Source organism: Anolis carolinensis, chromosome 4, assembly GCF_035594765.1.
Source record: "Anolis carolinensis isolate JA03-04 chromosome 4, rAnoCar3.1.pri, whole genome shotgun sequence".
NCBI classification, from domain to species: domain Eukaryota; kingdom Metazoa; phylum Chordata; class Lepidosauria; order Squamata; family Dactyloidae; genus Anolis; species Anolis carolinensis.
In genome coordinates, this window is record NC_085844.1 from 190697565 (window position 1) to 190719271 (window position 21707).

The 21707-nt window shown below is 42.6% G+C and overlaps 1 protein-coding gene across 1 annotated transcript in view; it reads left to right on the forward strand.

Moving 5' to 3' along the window:
• LOC100551564 (armadillo repeat-containing protein 12) overlaps nt 1–21707 on the forward strand; it is an 80179-nt gene that overhangs the window by 43937 nt on the left and 14535 nt on the right. The window contains exons 2-3 of the mRNA XM_062978433.1: nt 14979–15117; nt 16989–17033. The gene's annotated coding sequence lies outside the window, so the exon portion shown is untranslated. The remainder of the gene's footprint in view (nt 1–14978; nt 15118–16988; nt 17034–21707) is intronic.

The window sequence follows — 21707 nt, forward strand, 5'->3', positions numbered from 1 at the left end:
ACCTAAGGGATTCAGTGATCCTTGGTGATTTGTATGGGAGTATTGGCTAATCTCAAACTAGTCCAGATTACTTTTAAGCAGTTTGGAAATGACAACTTTCCCATAACTCAACAAGTGAGTTTTAAAGTTCATGTACTCAGTTCTTGATTGAGCAATGATTCAAATACTCTTTCACTTCTGTAGGGCCAATGAGGCCACATCACTTGAATATCTCCTTTACACATTTATGAACCTAACACTGAAAGTAAGAAGGCAAGACTGTAGCATACGTCTGTATACACCGTTACCCCATAAATTGTTTTCACACATTAAATATTTCAAGGTTCTTGCATGCAATGCTTATCAGTATTCTTGGCAAACCTCCAGAAAGACAAACCAAGTATCCAAAAACAATATACAGTTGAAATGATGGCATTGTCTTCATTTTAGGGTATCTCAGGCCATGGAAAAAATGGTGCAAATGCAATGGCTGCCTCTGTAGAACCCATTTTTCATGTAGTTTCTCCTAGAATATTATAGAGTTTGAGTCTGGGAAAGCTTACATGTTGCAAATGTTGAAATGTTTTGAGGAAAATCTCATTTAAATCTCAGCTGACATTAGGGTGGAGGAAATGAAAAAAGAGCACAACTGTGCGTGAAATGGCTCTCTTTCCAGTGTACCAAACGAAGACCCGTTTTTAAATTTAATTTTCTTCACAGTTGTTCTAACTACAGTACCTATCTTTTACAGTTGCAATTCTTCATCTTTTTTTCTAAGTTAGCCACTTGAAATAGTTGAGAGAGCTCAACTTTCTACTTAATGGCTCCATGATCCAAAACATGTGTATGAAATGTTTTAAAATAATATTTGTGTCTTCTACGGTATCTCCTTCATCATCAGAATCAAGGCTGCATGGTGAGAGTTATGGACCATAAGATGGCTAGTTTGTTTGATCACTCAGCCCTATTCAAAATGCCCTCATGATGAGAAGAAACAAGAATTACATCAAATATGGGACCGTGCCTGCTTTTCTAAAATCTTCCCATACATCATCAGAAGAAAGCATGCAAATTCATATGGCTCAGTGCTATGGAATCATGGGAGCTGTAGTTTTACAAGGTCTTTAGCTCTCTATCAAAGAGTTCTGGTGCCTCACCATAATAATAATAATAATAATAATAATAATAATAATAATAATAATAGCAACAACAACAACAACAACAACAACAACAACAACAACAACAACTCTTTATTTTTATATCCCGCCTCCATCTCCCTGAAGGGACTCGGGGTGGCTTACATGGAGCCAAGCCCAAATGATAACAGACATAGTAAAACACATCAAAGTAAAACATATCAATAAAACAGATCAATAAAACATGGATTGAATAAAAACATGAAAAACGCATAAAAATGACTGGGCCATAAAGTGCATACAATGAGGAATGTAATCAAAAAGAAGTAGGTAACCCGAGACTGTTATCATTGGTAAGGGGCTAAGGATGAGATGTGTAGTTCACCAAACTACATATCCCATGATTCAATAGCACTGAACCATGGTATTTAAAGGACTATCAAATTGCATTAATTCTACAATATAGAATTGGAAAACTTCTGTTCTATAGAATGGCAAGATCCTAGCCAATTCTGTAAATGTATCATTTACCAAGTGATATCCAATCTTTTATTAGTAGTAACTTTTAAACCATGCACAACTATTTGCATACAAATCTATAGGTGGTTTAAACAATGGTTTTCACAACACTGAACTGGACCATGAAAAATTACCTTTTGACATATAGTTCCTGAAGACTCTCAACTAGCATGGCCAGACATTATGGGAATTGCAGCATAAACATTTCCAAACTGTGTCAAGAACTGCTGTAAACCAATGAGTGAGTGAAAAAGAAGCACATGACCAGCACACCTATGGACTGCCATTATTTTGGATTTGATCATGCAAAAGGTAGCAGATATGTAATTGTCATGAAAAGAGGTGATATATTCTTGGCACATTTAAAAAAATAAGTATATAACCCAATGCAAACTGTATTCTGAGAGAATGCAAAAAAAGAACCCATATGTTTGAGAAACAAAAATTAGGGGAAAGGGAAAGGCAAATAGGAGAAAAGGTAGACTGAAAAAATGAAGTGATGAAAGAAACTGGAAGGCTGGCTCAGAAGAGAAAATGTAACGTGTTGCCATCAAGGACCTCTTCACATGTTGCTCCATTTCCCCGGAAATTGTCAGCAAAACAGTAGGTGCATGGGGTGCCTTGCGGCACCCCGCATGCCCTCCCTTCTTCTCTGTCCCTGTCCCCATCAGATGAGAGAAAGGGTGGCAACATGCATTGCCATGTTGGCCTTTTCCCCATCAGATAGGGGAAAGGCACCAAAAATGCGGTAGCTCCTTTGGAGTTACCCAAAACCTATTTACTTTTCTGTCATGAGCAAGGAAGCATTTTGCAATGCTTCCTCTCCACTTTGGTTGGAATGGGGACAGAGTCAAGCCAGCATCAGCTGATGGTGCTCAGCAAGCCACGTCCCATAAATGAGAAAGGGGCCAAAAAAACCCTGTGTGATGAGGTGGCTAGTCTCACTGTATTCTGCTTTGGTCAGAACTCACCTGGAACACTGTGTCCAGTTCTGGTCACCTCAATTCAAGAAAGATATTGACAAGCTGGTACGTGTCTAGAGAAAGACAACCAAAATGATAAAAGATCTGGAAGACAAGTCCCATGAGTAGTGGCTTAGGGAACTGGGTATATTTAACCTGGAGAAGAAAAGGTTAAGAGGTGGCATGGTAGGCATGTTAAAGATTTATCAGGATGTCATCTTGGGGAAGGAGCAAGCTTGTTTTCTGTTGCTCCAAAAACTAGAATAAAGGAGCAATGGACTAAAACTACAGGAAATGAGATGCCACCTAAACATTTGGAAGAACTTCCTGATGGTAAGAGCTTTTTGACAGTGGAATACGCTGCCTCCAAATGTGGTGGTAGTCTCCTTCTTTGGATATTTCTAAACAAAGGCTGGATACTTGTCTGTCAACTCTTGTAGTATTAATAATAACTTTTAAGACATTATAAAAAGCCCCTTGGGGAAAAAAGGGGGAAGATGGTCACTCTAAATATCATTGACCTTTTTTTTAGGGATCAATGTACATGTCCATACTTTGCTTGTAATATACAGGAATTCAAAGATAATTTATTCCAAAAGATTTCATACACATGCAAACACTATTCCATTTTAGTTCAAGTGAAAGTGTATTATTCAGAAGAGTTGGGGAAAACCAGAAAGAATAAAATGACCTGGACAGAATCTATGGCTTCATGGCAATGGCAATGCTTTTTACTCATCATTCATAAATAGCAATTTTTTGATGTTGGCAGGGGTTCTTTGCCAGTTTTGCCCCGGAGCCACCCTAGAAGTACTTCTCCAGGTGTGATGGGAACTGTTATGCTCTGTGGCAAAACTACCAAAAACCCAACACTGCTGCCAAAAAACAGCCCGTGTGAAGAGGTCCTACTTCTGCATTTTGAACTCAGTCTGCCACACCTGAAGTTAGCTGAGCATAAAGAAGTGGAAAGATAAATCCGGACATATTAAAAGCAGCTTAAAAAGTGGGATAACAGAGGATTGATTGGTACTGTCCCTGGCTAAATTTGGGACAGGTGAAGGGTCTGTATGCCATGTCACCGCTAGACAACTATTATGCATGCCACAGAATCATAAAGCCTCTGAAGCATTAGAGTGAGACCCTGTCTGCTTCAGATACAGAGCTCATGGCTTCTCTTTCATGCCGTGTGGGGCCTGGAATTTGCACCAAAAAGGCAGTGTCTGGAAAAGCTGATTCATCCAAAGGACACTCCCCCCTCTCTTACACACACTTGTTTTTTCAAAAGGAGAAATTCTTTCCAGAGATAGCTGAGCTGCTCTCTTCCTTCTCCATCAAGGCTAAACTGTGGTGCTTCATGTTCTCTCCCATGGCCCTGGCCAGCACTCTCTGTCCGCAGGAATGTGCCAGAGATGGGGAATTATCCTCCCCTGCAGAGCAGTAGGAATGGCTGCCAGCGTCATTGCACTTGGAAACGCCAGATTTCAAGGTGGGGGAAGAGTCGCCTCTATAGGCATTTGAGAAGGATGCTGTTCATAAGACCTGCGTAGTCATTGCAAAGTTTAGGCATGGGGTCATTTGGGAGGAGCAGGAAGTTGGTCCCTGCCTGTGTCAACAGCATGGTCCTCACACAGTGACATTGGTGAGTAGGATCAGGGCCATGGAAGGAATATCTCAGGCTTTGTTTATTTATGCATTATTTCAGGTCACATTGGCCTCCTGTTCTGCAAAGCCCTCTATTCATTTCTGACAGTTCTATGAATAGCTGGCTTCCAGGCTACCGTGAAGGTTGAGAAATGGACGCAAAAGGTATAAATGAGATGGGCACCCCTGCATCCCTCCCCAGTCATATTCTCTCTCTATATTGAACATTATGCCACACTTATCTACACCCTGAACAAACCCACCTACTGAAAATCTGCTGAAATATTCCATAGAGCCTTGCACTTGCATTGCTCTGACCATTTCCCTCATCTTTCTAGGTGTTGTTTCCACAACAAACCATTTTTTTCAAAATCAAATTGCTACATGGACAGAAAGTGAGGGAAAATCTTCTGAATGGGGACACAAGCAGTGAAACGAACATCACAGGAGTGTTAACCCTTTCCTATGCTGTCCAAAGCTAGCTATATATATATATGTGTGTGTGTGTGTGTGTGTGTGGCTGGAATTACGGTTAAAAATGTACCTCTTCCGACTTAAAAACAAATTCAACATAGAAACAAACAGACAGAAGATATCTTGTTTGTAACTTGGGGCTGCCTGTAATTTTTCCAATACTACAGCATCTAAAATCACAATTGCAACTTATTTATTAAATGTATGAAATGTGCCTCTTGTGTATACTTGCTGCTGTAATGGATAGTAAAAATATTACAAGAACTTCCCATAAAACCAAGAAACGCAGGAGTAAAATAATTCCATACAATAAAATGTGGAAGCAATATTAACAAATAGAAGAATGACATAAAATGCAACCACTGCACTAAAGGTCTTGTGGGATAGAACAGCCCTCACTACACATATAAAATTAAAAAGAATCTAATCCCACCTCTCTCAATAATTCTACACTCAGGATGTTGCTAATGAAAATACCTTGTTTCAAGCACCTACCAATTTAGATGTCTAATAAGGGAACATGTAGTTGGCTTATGATGATGATGGATGCAAATTACAGGCAGGCTCATTTATATGGATTATTCGTTCTCTTGCTCTTTCTTTACATACATTTAGAGTAGATCATTAAGATGTTTAAAGACTTCAAGATTTCCCATACCTTGGCTCAATCATTAATACTTTTTTGAACTATAACTCCTGTAATTTATAGTCAATATAACTAGCTACACACCACCAGATGGGTTTTTTTAAAGGAGAAAGCATCCCCCCGCCCTGCACCCCACATAAAAAACCCCATGTAAGTTGCTCCTTCAGCTATTCCATGTCTGTGATCCCAAATTTGGTTAAATGAAAATAAACTCCATCAAAATAAATAGAAATCGTTTGACGAAGAACAAATGTTTAAAATACGAGTGTGTGTGAAATATACACACATTCCTCCCTACTGCTACAATGTATTTTGCTCTTTATGGCATTTCCCTGGTTTCCCCAAAGAAAGATAGATTTTTTAGTTTTCAGGAGTCAAATTTAGATAAATGAAAGCGGTTTGATTTCCCAGAGGACTGACCATTTTTCCTGTATGAACATGGAGCTGGAGGATGATGGCAAGACAAAGGCTGGGAGGGGGGCTCTTGCCCAGTAAATAAATAAATAAAAATCCTAAAAATGTCAGTGTTTCCCTTAAAAGTGAAGCCAGCTGTTACCAGATGGCTCTGCTTATCCCTGTGTGCTATCAGTGAAACCACGTCATCTTCCTTGCAGCTTTGTTACCCAGGAACAGCCAACCTGCGGAGAAAAACCAGGGTCAGAAGGAGGAGCGACAAGAGAAGCAAAGACAGTGGGAGCCACAGGGGCCGAGGGGAAAGAAAAGAAAAGGAAGGCTCATCTTGCTTTTCAGTGACACTCATGAGGGAGAGGTGGAACGAGGAAAGAAAACAGACAGAATGAGCAAGAGTAGCTTTTTCTGTGCCACCTCAATAAACCACACACTGGTGACTGCCCAGGTGCCTCTCCTGCTAGACTGCCAGCCAACCCTTTTCAGGAAACCCCCTTGTAAAAATAGGCTGGGTTGAAAGTTTATGATGATGGGAGGCCAATGGGTTTGCTTTCCACTCCTGGGATGATGAGCAACACACAGTCTGTCGAGGAGAGTGGGGGCGGTGGAGCAGCCACAACTTGGGTATTGTCTGAGCTGGGAGCTGCTGCGCAGGAGTGGCAGAGCAAGGGTTAAAAAGGTGAAGGCCATGCGCTCGCTCGCCTGAGAGAGAACAGAAAGAGGGGTGGGTGTGTGCATGAGAGAGAACAGAACATCCTGTACCCTTGAGCGTTAAGAAAAGGCCCTGCAAGGGCGGAGGGAAGGAGGGAGTAGGGGAAGGAAAGCAGGAGTTGTCTTTGGGGAGTAGCTGCACAGAAGGAGCACAGGGTCTTGGTGCGTGTGCTTTCCCAAGAGCAGGACCGGCTGGGGCTGCTTTAGGCTCAGGGAGGCCAAGCCAGTTGGAAACTGTAGACAGGACAATGATCCATGCAGTGGTAACCCGTGGTCTACACTGACCATTTAGTGCAGTTCAAAGCTAGTGTCAAATTGCGGTAACCAGTCAACAAACTCCCACAAACTCCCACAAACTCCCTTGAAAGAAAGCCCTTAATGTACATCAGTGCTTTGTGGTTTGTGCAATCACAATCTGGGCCTCAAAATGGTTCCAGGATTTCCTATGTAATCATCTGCACAGTGAAACTACTTTCTTCAATACTTACTTACTTAGGCGATCTCTCGTAGGTCGAGGACAATTGTCTTTCATTTCTGGTGTCTTGGGGGTGGGTCTGTAGGTGGCTGAAGAGACCTAGTCTTGACCTGCATGTTCTCCTGCAGTGAGGACATTGGTTTCCAGGTGGAAGGCGGTCCCGGTCAGGGTTGGCTTGACACTCCTTCTTCTTGGCATGTTTCTCCCTTAAGCCCTCCATTCGTGCCTCTTTGAACTCTGCAGCACTGCTGGTCACAGCTGCCCTTCAATTAGAGCACTCAAGGGCCAGGGCTTCCCAGATCTCAGTGTCTATGCCACAGTTTTTAAGGTTGGCTTTAAGCCCATCTTTAAATCTCTTTTCCTGCCCACAAACATTCCATTTTCCATTATTGAGTTGGGAGTAGAGTAACTGCTTTGGGAGACGGTGATCCGGCATTTCGACAATGTGGCTAGTCCAGAGGAGTTGATGGTGTAGGAGCATCGCTTCAATGCTGGTGGTCTTTGCTTCTTCCAGCACGCTGACATTTGTCTGCCTGTCTTCCCAAGAGATTTGCAGGATTTTTCTGAGGCAACGCTGATGGAAACCTTCCAGGAGTTGAGTGTGACGTCTGTAGGCCGTCCACGTTTCGCAGACGTAGAGCAGGGTTGGGAGGACAATGGCTTTATAAACGAGCACCTTGGTATCTCTACGAATGTTTCCATAGTTTTTCTGAACTACTTACCCTTAGTAAGCGTGCAGATGAAGAGGTCCTACATGTTTGTAGGCAGAGGAAATATTAGTATCTCTCTGCACTGATCGGAGAGGAATCAGAGGGAGCCAGCCGTAGAAAGGTGTTCCGATCTTGTGAACTTTTGCAAATTCTGGAATTTTGTGAATTTTGGTAAATTCCAATTAAAAGCAAATTGAATTTAAATTTTCCTCCCAGTCCTATTTTGAACAAACTGCTGTCCACTAGGGTTAGGTTCCAGTTAAAACTATATTGACTAACTAATCAAATGAGATTTCACCAGTTAACTCTGCATGTGGCTAACGGTCCTTTCAACCTACAACCATAGCAGTATGGTTCCGCATTAAATTCCATGTCTGCATCCTATGGGATCATGAATGTGTAGTTTGGCAAAGCATCAGAATTTTCAGGCTGAGTTCTGAATGTCTTCGTCCTAAACAACAAATCCCAAGATTCCATAGGATGCAGCCATGGCAATAAAAGTGGAATCATGAGCCTCTAGTTGTATAGAGTTTTAAGACAGAAGTTTTGAAAAAGTAAAGAAGGCACCAACAGCTTATGGTTTGGTTGTGTGACGAACTCATCCTGCCATTTTGGGATGAGTCCCTGCTTCCCCAATTAGAGATAGCCCTTGAAAAAGGACATATATTCTTTGTTCTGAGATGTTGCACCATAGGTATTATGTTACCATAGGTATTATGTTAGAAGAGGCATTCCCTTTTGTATAAAAACAGGTTCAGGGGATAAGTCAAGAGTCATTCTGTGGAAGGGGAAAGTGCCAGCATTGCCTCCATGGATCAGTTGCTCCCGGCCACTGCTTTCAGCATTTTCCTTCCCGGCATTCAAAAAGACTTCGTGCCACTCTGTTCAAAGAAAGGAATACTTTTTTGGATGAAAGTTAAAATACAAGATCAAAACCAGAATAATCGCCTTCTTTGAGTAGAGTAGTGAAAGATGAGAGCATTTGGAGAACATAAAAATCACTAAACCCTTCTGCTCCTTTGAGGGGAAGCACAAAAGAGTAGCCACCATCATTTTCCCACCAGAAATGGGATATAAGAAGTAGCGCCAGAGCAGAGAGGTCAGTGCTTTGCTTCTCTTTGGTTTTCCTGGGACAGACTGACCTTTTGTCTTTCATCACTCTATTCAGAAAAGGGGAATTCTTCCCTTTTTGATATGAGTTAAGATATAGTAGTCACACCGACTCATGGATTTGTTGACCCAGGGTTTTGGGGTCAATTTCTGGACTTATACATGAGGACAGTAAATAAACACTACCCATCAAAAATACTATCTTGGATAGCCATTCAGCATAAACTATTACAGGGCAACATGATTGTCCAGATGGTTCTGACCTGTGAGTCCCAAAAGCCATAGCCAGAATAGTTAATAGTTGGGCAGTATTGGAGTTACTGTCTTAAACATCTGGATACTCAGTTGTGGTATGAGATTATCTAATAGCACCACTGTTTATCAAACACCTCTTTGTAGTCTAAGGGCAGTTCTACATAGACATTAGCAGCTGGATGGAGAGCGTGGTGTCCACAAAATCTACAGTCCCAATGTGCATACATTAAGCCTCAAGCAGCACATTGAAAAACCTCACCAGAAAGTCCAGAACAAGCCAGCTACTTGAAACCAAGATAATCCTGAATGGACCTGGATAAGCACATCAGCACATCTTGGTAGACTGGCTAGGGAAAAAAGCCCTGCATTTCCCAGCAGCTGTCTAGCAGAACAGATACTGAGGTCCCTGAGTTCAGTTCCAATTCACATTCAGCAGATACTGTGGCCACTATTCCAGCTTCAAACCAGTTCCTGAGTTGCTTGTGTAGGCACTGCACAGTGAATCCACTTCCTTTTAATCCACTTCCAAACTGGATTATAGTGTCTGTGTAAAACTACCCTAAAGCGTAAGTTCACAAAGATGCTGAGGCCTATAAAATGTAATGAAGAAATGTGTACAGCTCACAGTACAAGGCAGGAAGGTGCGTTCTGCCAATTGTGGTTGTTAAGCCAAGTACACACAGGGACAGGCAGTGACTGTCTTTGCAACATCCACATTGAGAAAGATGTAGAAATTAGAGGATGGATGTCACAACATCACCAAATAAATAAACCTGGACAAAATGTTGCAAGAGATCCAGAGGTGCTACTGAGAACAATAATAAAGATAAAAGTACAGTCCCAAAATGGCAATATGACAATGGACACAAAAAACTTAATAGCAGCTAATATGTGGATTTGAGAAGTTAAAATTACATGCAAGTAGAATTTTATGGACAGGGGCTATTTTTATGCCCAGTAAGATGCTCTGAATCAGGAAGGGTCAAGTTGCAGAGGTCACCGAGTTGTGTTTTCATGCTTCAAGTCACATCGCTTATTAGCTCCCACACAACTCTCTGCAAAGCTGTTCGCATCAAAATTAAGGGCTTGTGCATATGTGAAATAGCTCCCGAGGGCCCTGTTACAGGTTGCACTTCTCGGTTCTGGCAAGCAAGCCAGGGCTGGGAAAAGGTGTATTGCCCACGTGTCTCACATTTTCACATTTCCCACCGCTTTCTGGATGGCTTCCCCTGTAAAGGATTTTATCCCTGAGAATGTTCCAGAAAGTCACTTCTGTGCCTAAAAATAATGAATTAATTACAAATGGCTTCCTGAAAGGTCTGGCAAGGCAAAAGGTTTTCTTGCCAAAAGGGTTAAGTCATGGGTCTATTTTGCAAGCGGGATCTATAACAAAATGTTACAGTACGGAGTGCTGTTTTTCAGCATTCTAGACATTCCACTCTATTCCTCTTCTTCTTCTCAGTTTTTCCATTTCCACTAGCCAGTATACGTTGTCACCGGAGTATGTTCAGACATCCAAGGGCTGTTTTGTTTTTGTAAAATCTCATCTCCTTAAGGTTCCTCCCCAAGTCCCCTTTATTTTATTTTAGTTCTGCAAACCTTAGGATTTCCTTGAGCCAGCTGGTACATCCTTGAAGAGATTGTGCCAGTTTGGCTACAGAGACAACAACCAGTGAGGTGGTTAGAGATGAATCTCAAGGCTGAAGTCCATATCCCAAAAAAGCATGTCTCTTTCCAAAATAACTAGCCTGACAATGGCAATTGATAAAGGCAGTGGCAAAAAAATGATACTGGTTAACAAAACATCTTTTCAATGTTTTAAAAATATTGGGGAACTGGCCAGGTATAGACATGATTATAGATTTGGCATTATTATTTTAATTGTCCAAATATCAACCCTTTCTACAACAAAACAAAGCTTCTTCTCAAGTGATAAGATTATCATCCACCAAAGTGCTGAAGTATTACAAGGAGCCCCCCAGTGGTGCAGCAGATTAAACCACTAAGCTGCTGAACTTGCTGACCGAAAGGTTGGCGGTTTGAATCCGGGGAGCAGAGTGAGCTCCTGCTGTTAGCTCCACCTTCTGCCAACCTAGCAGTTCGAAACCATGCAAATGTGAGTAGATCAATAGGTACCGCTCAGGTGGGAAGGTAACAGTGCTCCATGCAGTCATGCCGGCCACATGACCTTGGAGGTGTCTATGGACAATGTCAGCTCTTCAGCTTAGAAATGGAGATGAGCACCAACCCACAGAGTCGGACACAACTAAACTTAATATCAGGATAAAACCTTTAACTTTACTTAAAGTGCTGAAATGGGACAAAATGGGCAGAATCCTGACCTTCCCAGTAAGTTCAAGCAAAAGCAAACAGCTGCAGCACCTCCTAGCTTGTCTACCTCACTAACAAATTTTGCCATCGTTTCTACATTTTTTTATTTCCTGGTCATTTGTGTCCTGGATTTCATATGTGAAATGTTGCAGGATATAGAGGTTATTCTGCTCATCTAACTTAGCAGAACTCCCACCTTCTGACTTGATGGTAAAATGTGATTTAAAGTTGTAATCGAGAGGGTGGTGGTGTAATTGAGTTTAAAATGTGCAAATGCACTGAGTGAGAGTATATTTTTAAAATAGTTGGGGAATCATTGAATGTTTGTCTTGTTTTTGCTGTTTTGCTTTAATATATCAGGAATGTAAGCATGGAATTTGAATAGGAAGGGGATCAATCATAGTTGTGTGCTTCATAGAAGTAATACTCATGATTCTAGTTACTTCTAGGACTATATTGTTCCATATCATCCTAGCTCAATGCCAATCTAAAAAGCTGGGATATTTCCCAGATTTCAGGGGCAGATCTATTTTTGCCAGGCCCGTGGAAAAGGAGAAAAATGTTGAGGTGAGAGCACTCCTCTGACAGGAAAAGATTTTTCCAAATACTGGGCACTGCTGTCCCATGATTGTTTTGAAATAACTGCTGTAGATTCTCCCGAAACTTAATTTCCACCTCTTCTTTTTTATTAGACTTGTTTTTTTTAATTGACTTGCTATGAGCAACTGTAGCTGATGCTTACTGTATCAAATTTAATGACATCACCAGGCATGGGCCCCTCGTCTCGGATGTTGGCCATCAAATCTCAGGGCCTGGGATGCTGCTGACCTGGCAAGCTTAAACTGGGAGGAATAAACAAGTTCAGCGTAGATTGCACAGTCTCAACACACTGGATTCCCTTGTGAATGCAAGGGCAACTCAGAGATGGGTGTCTCTTTTTCCAGTACATTCCATGTTATACATTGCAACCTAAACGCAACTGCTGGCCTCAACTAGAGTAGTGTGAGTTAATAATTATGAATAATTGTGAGAAAGGTGGGTGTGATATAATAAATCTACATATGATTGCTATTTCAGGATCATCTCAAGTCCTGAAGTTTTCATTCCAAAATCTGAGATGGAAGTATCATTATTGAAAAGCATGTCTTTTATAAACCAAACCAAAATATGTGGGACTTGGGAAAATAGTCACACTGGTTTGGGGATTCTGATAGTTATAGTCCAAAATAGCTTTCCCAAGCATGAAAGCATCTAGGCGCTTGCCATCAGGCAAACCAATGGGAATGTCAGCAGCTGAATTTTGTACTATTTGGAGCTTCCAAGCATTACCCAAGGGCAGCCCCATGTATAATGCATTGCAGTAATCCATCTGGGCCTGGCTGAAACAATTATGTTGGATCCAACATAATCCATGCAGATTAGAAGCAGTGCAACTTGATCATGTAGAGCTAATGTTCCCAGATTCGTGAACCATTCAAACCACTATATCCCATCCTTTGAGAATTTAGCTAAAATCTATTGACCCTCATGCCATTTCTGGGTTGTTAATCACTTCCAAAACCTTGCATAATTCCAATAATAAAAGAAAGAGACCTAAAGATGCCTAGATGAGTTCATACAACACCTTCATACAGATCAAGGATGGGAATCATGCAGTCTTTGGGTCTCCAGGATCCTCTTGATCTAAGAAAATTTGGACGGAAAACACCTTAAGGGGAGCACAATTTTGTACATAGAATCATAGAGTTGTAAGAGACCACATGAGCCATCCAGTCCAACCCCCTGCCATGCAAGAAAAGCACAATCTAAGCACCCCTGACTGATGGCCATCCAGCCTCTGTTTAAAAGCCTCCAAAGAAGGCCTCCAAATATAGTACCCGATACGAAAGATTGGATCATTAAAACAATGGAAATTAAAGACATGGATAAACTAACATTTTTGCTAAAAGAAAATAATGGTAGTGGATTAAAGAAGATGGACTGGTCAATGTTTGAAAATTATTTGCTGAAGTATTAAAGACTTAAGAGGGAAAGAAACTTTTTTTTCTTGTTGGTTTTTACCTTAAATAGAAAGTATATAACTGAACAGAGGGATGAAGAACGAAAGTCACAAACTATCTCCTTTTTTTCTTTTCTTTTTCTTCTTCTTTTTCTCTTTTTCTATCCTCCAAACTTCTAACTCTATTTTTCCTACTTTTTTAATGTATATTGTTCCCCCACTTTTATGTATATATAAAAACTTTCTCTTAATAAAATTTATTTTTTAAAAAAGCCCCCAAAGAAGAAGCTTCCACCACACTTCGAGGTAGAGAGTTCCATTGTTGAACAGTTATTCAATCAGACAGTTCTTCCTAATGTTAAGTGGAATCTCCTTTCCTGTAATTTGAGTCCCAGTCTTGTTCTCATCATTAAGGCTTCTACTATACCCATCTTACTTTTGTTGTAAATTCCTGAAAACTACTTAGGTTTGTCTCTTTATCTCTCCCCCACCCCCCCACCCCCCACCACCCTTGGCACTTATCCTTAAAAAAATGCTGGTTCCATTTTTGAGGGAAGGGCTTTTTCTGACTCCCTTTGATTCAAATTTGCCTTCAGCCTTCTGTTCTTTTCTTCATTTAAGGAATTATCTTTATAGTTACTGTTAACGTTACTCAATAGTTGAAAATTCCTAGACCTTGGCTGTGGCATTCTGTGAATTGCAGTCTGCAACCATCCCCAAATCCCACCAACATTTCCAAGCTCTGTATTTGCTTAAGAAGGTGGGTAGTTGTAGGTTTAGTGAGATGCATGCCAAACATTGTGTGTTGAATGCAGGATAAATTCTACCTTCAGTTTCCTCTCATCTAGCTAATCTGTTTCATGACAGAGCTTTTGTGTGTGTGTGTGTGTGTGTGTGTGTGTGTGTGTGTGTGTGTCAGGAGCGACTTGAAAAACAGGTGAGAGAATTGGCTGTTTGCAAGAACGTTGCCCAGGGAATGCCCGTATATTTTTTTAATGTTTTACCATCATTGTGGGAGGCTTTTCTCATGTCTCTACATGGAGCTAGAGCTGATAGAGGGAGCTCATCCATGCTCTCCCTGGATTGGATTTGAACCGGAAGCCTACAGGTCAGCAACCCAACCCTCAGTTCAGCAGTCTTGCCGGCACAAGGGTTTAACCCACTGAGCTATTGGGGGCTGGAAGGTTGGAAGTGTACAATACGGCTTGCAACATACAGAAGTGTGGCACTCTTCATTAAGACAAGCAAGAAGGCTCCTGACCAACTCAAGGGTTTTGCTGCCCTCTTCTGGGGTCTGTCCAATATTCACTAAGGCATTTAAAAACCAGAACATAATGGGTATCTCATATCCAAAATGCATGGGACCAGAAGTACCGTATTTTGGGTTTGGGGCTTGGTTTTTTTTGGGGGGGGGGGGGATACATATATTTGCACATACATATATACATAATGTGATATCAAAAAGACAGGAATCAAACGGATGAAGCGTTCCTTGAACAGATGCACAAACATGCAGAAAGAAGAGCTATAGTTGTAATGGGAGATTTCAACTATTCTGATATTCGTTGGAAAAAAATCTACCAAGAGTACAAAGTCCAACAAATTCCTCACTTGTTTTGCAGATAGTTTTAGTGTTCAGAAGGTGGAAGAAGCAACAAGGGGATCAACTATTCTGGATCTGATCCTAACCAACACTGAGAACCTGGTAAATGGAGTGGAAGTGGTGGAATCCTTAGGTGGGAGCGGCCATGTGATACAGAGGTAAAAAGAAACTTATCAGAAAGCACAAGTGAAGCATCCTGCTTTGCCTGGCTTTCGCAAGGAAAGAGGGAGCAACAGGGCAAATCTGTCACCCTGTGCACAGCTCTCTCTCTCTCTCTCTCTCTCTCTCTCTCTCTCTCTCTCTCTCTCTCTCTCTCTCTCTCTCTCTCTCCGACACTTTCCTCATCACATGGGGAAAGCATCACCCTAACGGGGAGGCCCTGTGCTGGCTCCAATGGAACCGGCACAACATAAGAAGCCTCCAGTGTTGGGGTGAAAGCGTCTACCAATGCTTTCACTCTGTATGGGAGCAGGGCCTACTCCAAAAATCACACTGCCTCATGTGATGTCCTGCGTAGGCCTCTGTCCTCTAGATGGGGTGAAAGCATCCTAGGATGCTGATTTTGCTCCATCTGATGAAGGCGTAAGAGAAGTCAGACATGCAGTCTAGATTTTAGAAGAACTGACTTCAGGAAATACTGAGTGTGATCCCATGGATAGGAATGCTTAAAGAGAAGGGAGTCAATGCTGCACAGGAGACACAAAACACTTTCTAACTGCATGACAGCTGGCACCAGTTTGATGCCCCCTCACACAGATGCTGACATTTTATGACTCTTATTTGTTTGCTCCATTTCTTAGCTTCCTCCTAACAAAATTCTCTGTCCAACTTGCAATGAAAAGACATAAAAACAGACTGAATATCTGTTAAATGGAACATGAAACCATATCGTCAAATTTAAAATACATTAAAAACCCCTATAGTACCTCAAAATCAAAACATGCAGGTTAAAAAAAGGAGGAAATATTTGTTTTTTCCCCCAAAGCTATCTAAAATGGTTAACCAAACAGAAGGGTCTTTACTTGGCCCCAAAAGTACCAAAGAAATGGTGCAAGGAAAGGCTCTTTTGGAAGCATTTTTCATAACTAGGGTAGCCATTACTGTTACCTGGGCCCATGATGTCTACGACCTCATCACATGGGGTAGTTTTCGGCAGCATGCACTAGTTCCTGCCGACCCCATCCCATGATGTCAAAATACTCCATCGTAAAACTATTGTGGAACCGGTGCATGCTGCTGTTGTGGCAACACAGAAGGCTTCCTGTGTTCAAGAGGAGTCAAGGGGGGGGGGGGGGGGAGCTGGGCAGCAAATGCTTCCCCCTGTGGGGAGGTGTGGGGAAGCCGGGTGATGCAGGGCATGGTGTGATGGGATCCCCTGCCAGGCACCACAGTTTCACCACACTGAGTGGCAATTCCAGCGGCAAGCTGACGAGGTCACTGGTCTCTCAAGCTAAAAAAAGAGATTTAGGAAAGAAGAAACAAGAACTATTTCTTATTGGCATGAAGAGGAAATCACATTTTGCTAGCTAGGCATCAAGCTTAGTGAATTCCTCAATTCCTTGGTAAGGTTTTTAAGTATTTTGTTGTTCGCTAATTGGCTAATTTTCCATAACTTAACATGCTTCTAACCGGCTACATCCTATATGCATGTGTGTGGTTTTCTTTGTGAGTGAACAACATGTGTTCCCTGCCAGGTGTTTGTCTTCATACCCTTGGCTTTTGTAACTTTTCTTTCTTGAAATAATGTGCTCATGTTTAGGCAGATAGAAGGTGTCATACCTGGCATAGATACTTGGCACAGTATTTGCTCATCCCATGTACCAAACTTATCACTCTCATATTTATTTATAGAAACGTTTAGTGCTTTGCCTTGTACCAGAAAATCTCTCATGTCCAGCCTATCATTACCAAAAAGGTTCTCTCCAGGATAGTTATCCATTTTGTTCAGAGTGAAATGTTACAGAAAAGCTAGGCATGACTATTCAAGTCTATGGCTTTGGGTTGATTGTCTTTTTGTTTTCATGCCTAGACAGAAGGCTTCCCAATGGCACCATCTGGGATACATTTAAAGAAGGTAAGTCCAGGGTCACAAACAGCATATAGAATGTCCTTTGTCAACTGGGAGCAGTTGTTCAAAAACTAGTAAGTTTTCCAACCTCTGGTAAGTAATGGTGGCAGCCATTATGGCACTGGCTCTAAAGGGTAGAAATAGGTGCTTCGAGGAAACAGCTGGATAGTGTTTGTAACCACTGCCTCACTCTCAACATTACTTTTCAGAGGCAGCCACTTTACTTTGGCTAAGACTGGCCTATGTTTTCTCTACATTTCCCAGTAGAAATGTAGAGATTACAGGCATGGCCTTGCGATATCTCAAAGAGGATTCCCTTGCTAAAGGTAATCCAGTGAGGAATCTCATTTTGGCAACTAAGATAGAAATTGTTAGAAACATAAAGGCTAGTGAAACCTAAAAGCACAACAATCCCTGAATGAACTTTGAAAAAAACCATCAACTGATCTCCAGAAAGCTCACAATGGTTTTGTTTACATATGCAAGGCTTCCCTGACTTTGCGGATTCATTTCACATGTGCATATTGTTAGTTTTGGAAAAGATGTTTACTCACATGTTGATCATCTCTTCTTTGTTGTGGTATAGGGACTCAGCTCTACTTTTTCCATGTTACTTCTGATATCGAGCTAGGATTTGGGGGGATCCCTTTTTGTAGGGAACCCCAGCTCCTGCCCCGGCCGTAGGTCCGAGAATCCTGGCAAGGGGGGGGGGGGAGCCTCTAAAGATCAAGGTTTTTCTCTACAAAATCTCACCCTCAGACATTTATTTATTTCGTGTCAAAAGCATTGTACAACAAATACATTTCAAATAATGGAAACAAAAAAAGAAAGAAGAAATCACAAGCAACTAAATAGTTTTGGACCAAAAGCGGGCAACAGCAACTGCATTGTCTGTAGCTTTAAACAACTCCTCCTCCGTGCATGAGGCAGGGCATTGTGGGCAAGCATACATATGCGAAGTTGTTTGTTCAGCTCCACAGTCACACAAGGTGGAGGATTCTTCCAGGTAGTGCCACCTTGCCAAGTTGTCTTTTGATCTGCCCACTCCACTTCTGAGTCTGTTCAGGGACTTCCAAGTTGCCCATTCTTGGTTTACCCCTGGAGGAAGACCCTCTTGGGGGGTCATCCAGTTAGAATTGCCAGGTTTAGCTGCCCAGAGGGACACCCTTGCTGTTGCTGGAGGAACATCAAGAGGAGTGGTGGTTCTCATGAAGCCCTTCCTTGATTTGAGTCTACTGGGAGGAGGCTGATAGTCATGCAGTGGGTGGCTTTCACAATGTTCGACCTTTTTTCTCTCACCGTTAGCAGCAACTTCCCGTCGCACGTCAGGAGGGGCAATGCCAGCTAACTTGTAGAGTTTATCAACAGGTGTAGGTTTAAGGCATCCTGTGATGATTCTGCATGTTTCATTCAGTGCTATGTCCACCTGCTTTGCATGGGCAGACTTGTGCCAAATAGGACAGGCATACTCTGCAGTTGAGAAAGACAAGGCCAAGGCTGATGTTCTTATTACTTGTGAGTCTGCACCCCATGCGCTGCCAGTCAGTTTCCGCAGGATGTTATTGCGTGCAGCTACTTTGTGCTTGGTGTTCATGCAGTGTTTCCTATATGTTAGTGTTCGGTCTAAGGTGACACCAAGGTATTTAGGATGGAAACAGTGTTCGAGTTCTTGGCCTTCCCAAGTAACTTTCAGTTTCCTGTTGGCTTCGCGGTTACGTAGGTGGAAAGCACACACGTGTCTTGGCAGGATTAGGCTTCAGGTGGTTCTCTTTGTAGTAGCTGGAGAGATCTTTCAAGGCATTGGTGAGTTGCTTTTCAACTGTTTCAAAATCTTTTGCTTGTGTTGTAAGGCCAAGGTCATCAGCATATATAAAGCTCTTTGTGAGTGGTGGTTGTGGCTGATCGTTCGTGAAGATATTAAATAAGGTTGGTGCAAGAACGCTGCCTTGGGGTAAACCATTCTTTTGCCTCCTCCATCTGCTTTTCTGGCCCTGAAACTCCACATAGAAGCTGCGGTTTTCTAAGAGAAAACCCTCAGACATGAAGAAAGAAGATCGAGTTGTTTATTCAGTTCAGCTGAAATGGATGACACCCGTGATCGTTCGTCAAGGAGCCATATCACGCATTACAGATCAACAACTTTTATAATACAGAAAAATGGGAGGTGCGATTTGAATTTCGCGCCGTTCATTCCCCCGCCCCCTTGCGCGCTGATTGGTCCCCGAAGCAGCGGTGCAAACCCCCGTCCAATCAAGGAGCTCCTGGCGCCTTGGTGTTTCCACCAATTAGGGGCAAGGAGGTGGGCTGAGCCGAGAACAATGGGTTTGTTAGGGATTATGTTTGAGTCATTGAGTTAATATGCAAGAAGGAAGTACCGAGAGCCTTGACAAGCCCTCGAGGTAGTTTCCAGACTGCTTCTTGGGGTTTAAATATACATATTTGTCTGGCAGGCTTTGCTAGATTTCAGTGAGCCAAAGCTGATCAGATGGGCAGGATTTGTTTCTCAATAAGTCCAGTTCATTTTGACAGCTGGGACAATCATAGGTTTTGATTGTCCCCATTGTAAGTAGTCAGAGAACCAAATAGTCATCTTTCCATTAAATGGGCCAGCTCCAACGTTTAATGGGGGAAGACCATATCTATTGTCCATGCAAGATGAGCATCTGACAGTCTCCTGGGGCAAGGAGAAATCTCCTCCAGTCAGTGTTGCAACTATCTGTTCATTTGATTCCTAGGTCAGATTTCGGTCATTCTTTAATATAAAATATATTTCATGGAAATAAAGGGAAAAGGAAACATGAGGATACACAAGACACATGTAGAAACATAATTCATTTTTTTTACCTATCGCAAAGCCCCAAGTTTTAATGCAGGGAATTCATAAAGTAGTAAAAGTTCAGAAAGGGGGGTTTGTCACGACCCAGGCTACAGAGCACCAATAACCATACGCAGAGGCCAGATTCTATCTAATATCTTTATTAAGGAAATATATAAGATTAATAAAAATAAATGTAAAAGTTAGTTCAGAAGCAGACCTTTCAGGAAAGGTCAAAATTAGTCCAAAAAAGCAATGTCCAATATGAAATATTATGTTCCAAAGTTGTAATCCAATAACCGAAACACTCACTTTGCCAGGCAAAGTGAGGGGAGATGACAAGGTCCTTTAGTCCATAAACTTGAGCAAGGCTAGGAAATAACTTGATACTTGAAGCAAGGCTTAAAACGTGGAACAAGGTAACAAGGAACAAGAACAAGGTCCGTGGAATAACTTGGTAAAATCCGTGATACAAGGCAAGGTATAGTCCTGGAAAACAAGCAAGGTCCGTAGGTAAACAAAGGCTGGAAAGCAGGGCAAGGCTTGAGCAGGAACGAGGCTTGAAACGGAGCGCGCTGTCCAGACACAACTCGCTCCGGAGGCTGACGAATTGACTCCGCGAAGTTACTACGCGGGTAAAACACCTATGTAGAGTCTAACTTTCTCGCCGAAGCAGTTCTCTGGGAACCAGAAACGAAAGCTAAACTCTGGGACCAGATGTTTGACTCCCTAAAGATTCTCACGGAAAGCAGTCTTAATTGGCTACATTCTTAGCTGCAATTCTAGCACTCCTGCGCGAAGCTGCTTCCAAACCCCTCTGTTGTTTACAAAACTCACGGCGCAAGAACACGGGAGATGTGGGCTCTGGGTTTGTTTGACATACTTCTGGGACACAACTTTCTTGCAGGTGCAAGGTTCCCAGATCTGCCTGGGAAAGATCTGGCTGAGAAGATTCCAGTTCTGACTGGGAAGGTAAAAAACCCAAGTTTTCTTCTTCATCAGGGATTACAATGTCCTGAGCAGGACTACAAGGCCCATGGGTCATCACACTATCCCCCTCCTCAAGGCCCCTCCCAAACTGGGGCCCTCTCCCCGAGGCGCGAGGTCGCGGCTTGGCGGGATAGGTCTGATGAAAGCGACGGGTTAGATCAGGAGCATGGACTGTGGAGGCGTCTACCCAAGAGCGTTCCTCAGGGCCAAAACCCACCCAGTCAATGAGATATTGTAGGCGGCGGCGGTGAAAGCGAGAATCCAAAATGTCCTCAACCTCGAACTCCTCCTCCCCATTCATCAAAACAGGAGGGGGGGCCGGTTGGTCTGTATCAGGACGCACACCATCCGCCGGAAGGAGCAGGGAACGGTGAAACACTGGGTGGATGCGCATTGAACGCGGAAGTTGGAGTTTGAAAGTCACGGGGTTTAATTGCGCCACCACTGGATAGGGGCCAATGAAACGGGCATCTAACTTCCGGCAAGGGCGGTGGGAGGGCAGAAAGCGAGTGGACAGAAAAACCCGATCTCCTACCTTGATTTCGGGGCCCGGCTGGCGATGTTTGTCAGCGTGGCGTTTATAGTCCTCCTTGGCTTGGTCTAGTTGCTGGAGCAAAAGTTGTTGTACCGCTGTGAGTTCCTGCAGCCAATCCTCTGCTGCGGGAACTTCTGAAGTTTCAATGACAGGGGGAAAGAAACGTGGATGGAAGCCGTAGTTTGCAAAGAACGGCGTTTCTTTTGTAGAAGCTTGAACTCCATTGTTATAGGCAAACTCTGACAGTGGTAACAGAGAAGCCCAATTGTCCTGTTGGTAGTTTACATAACAGCGAAGATACTGCTCCAAAGTGGCATTGGTGCGCTCCGTTTGCCCATCT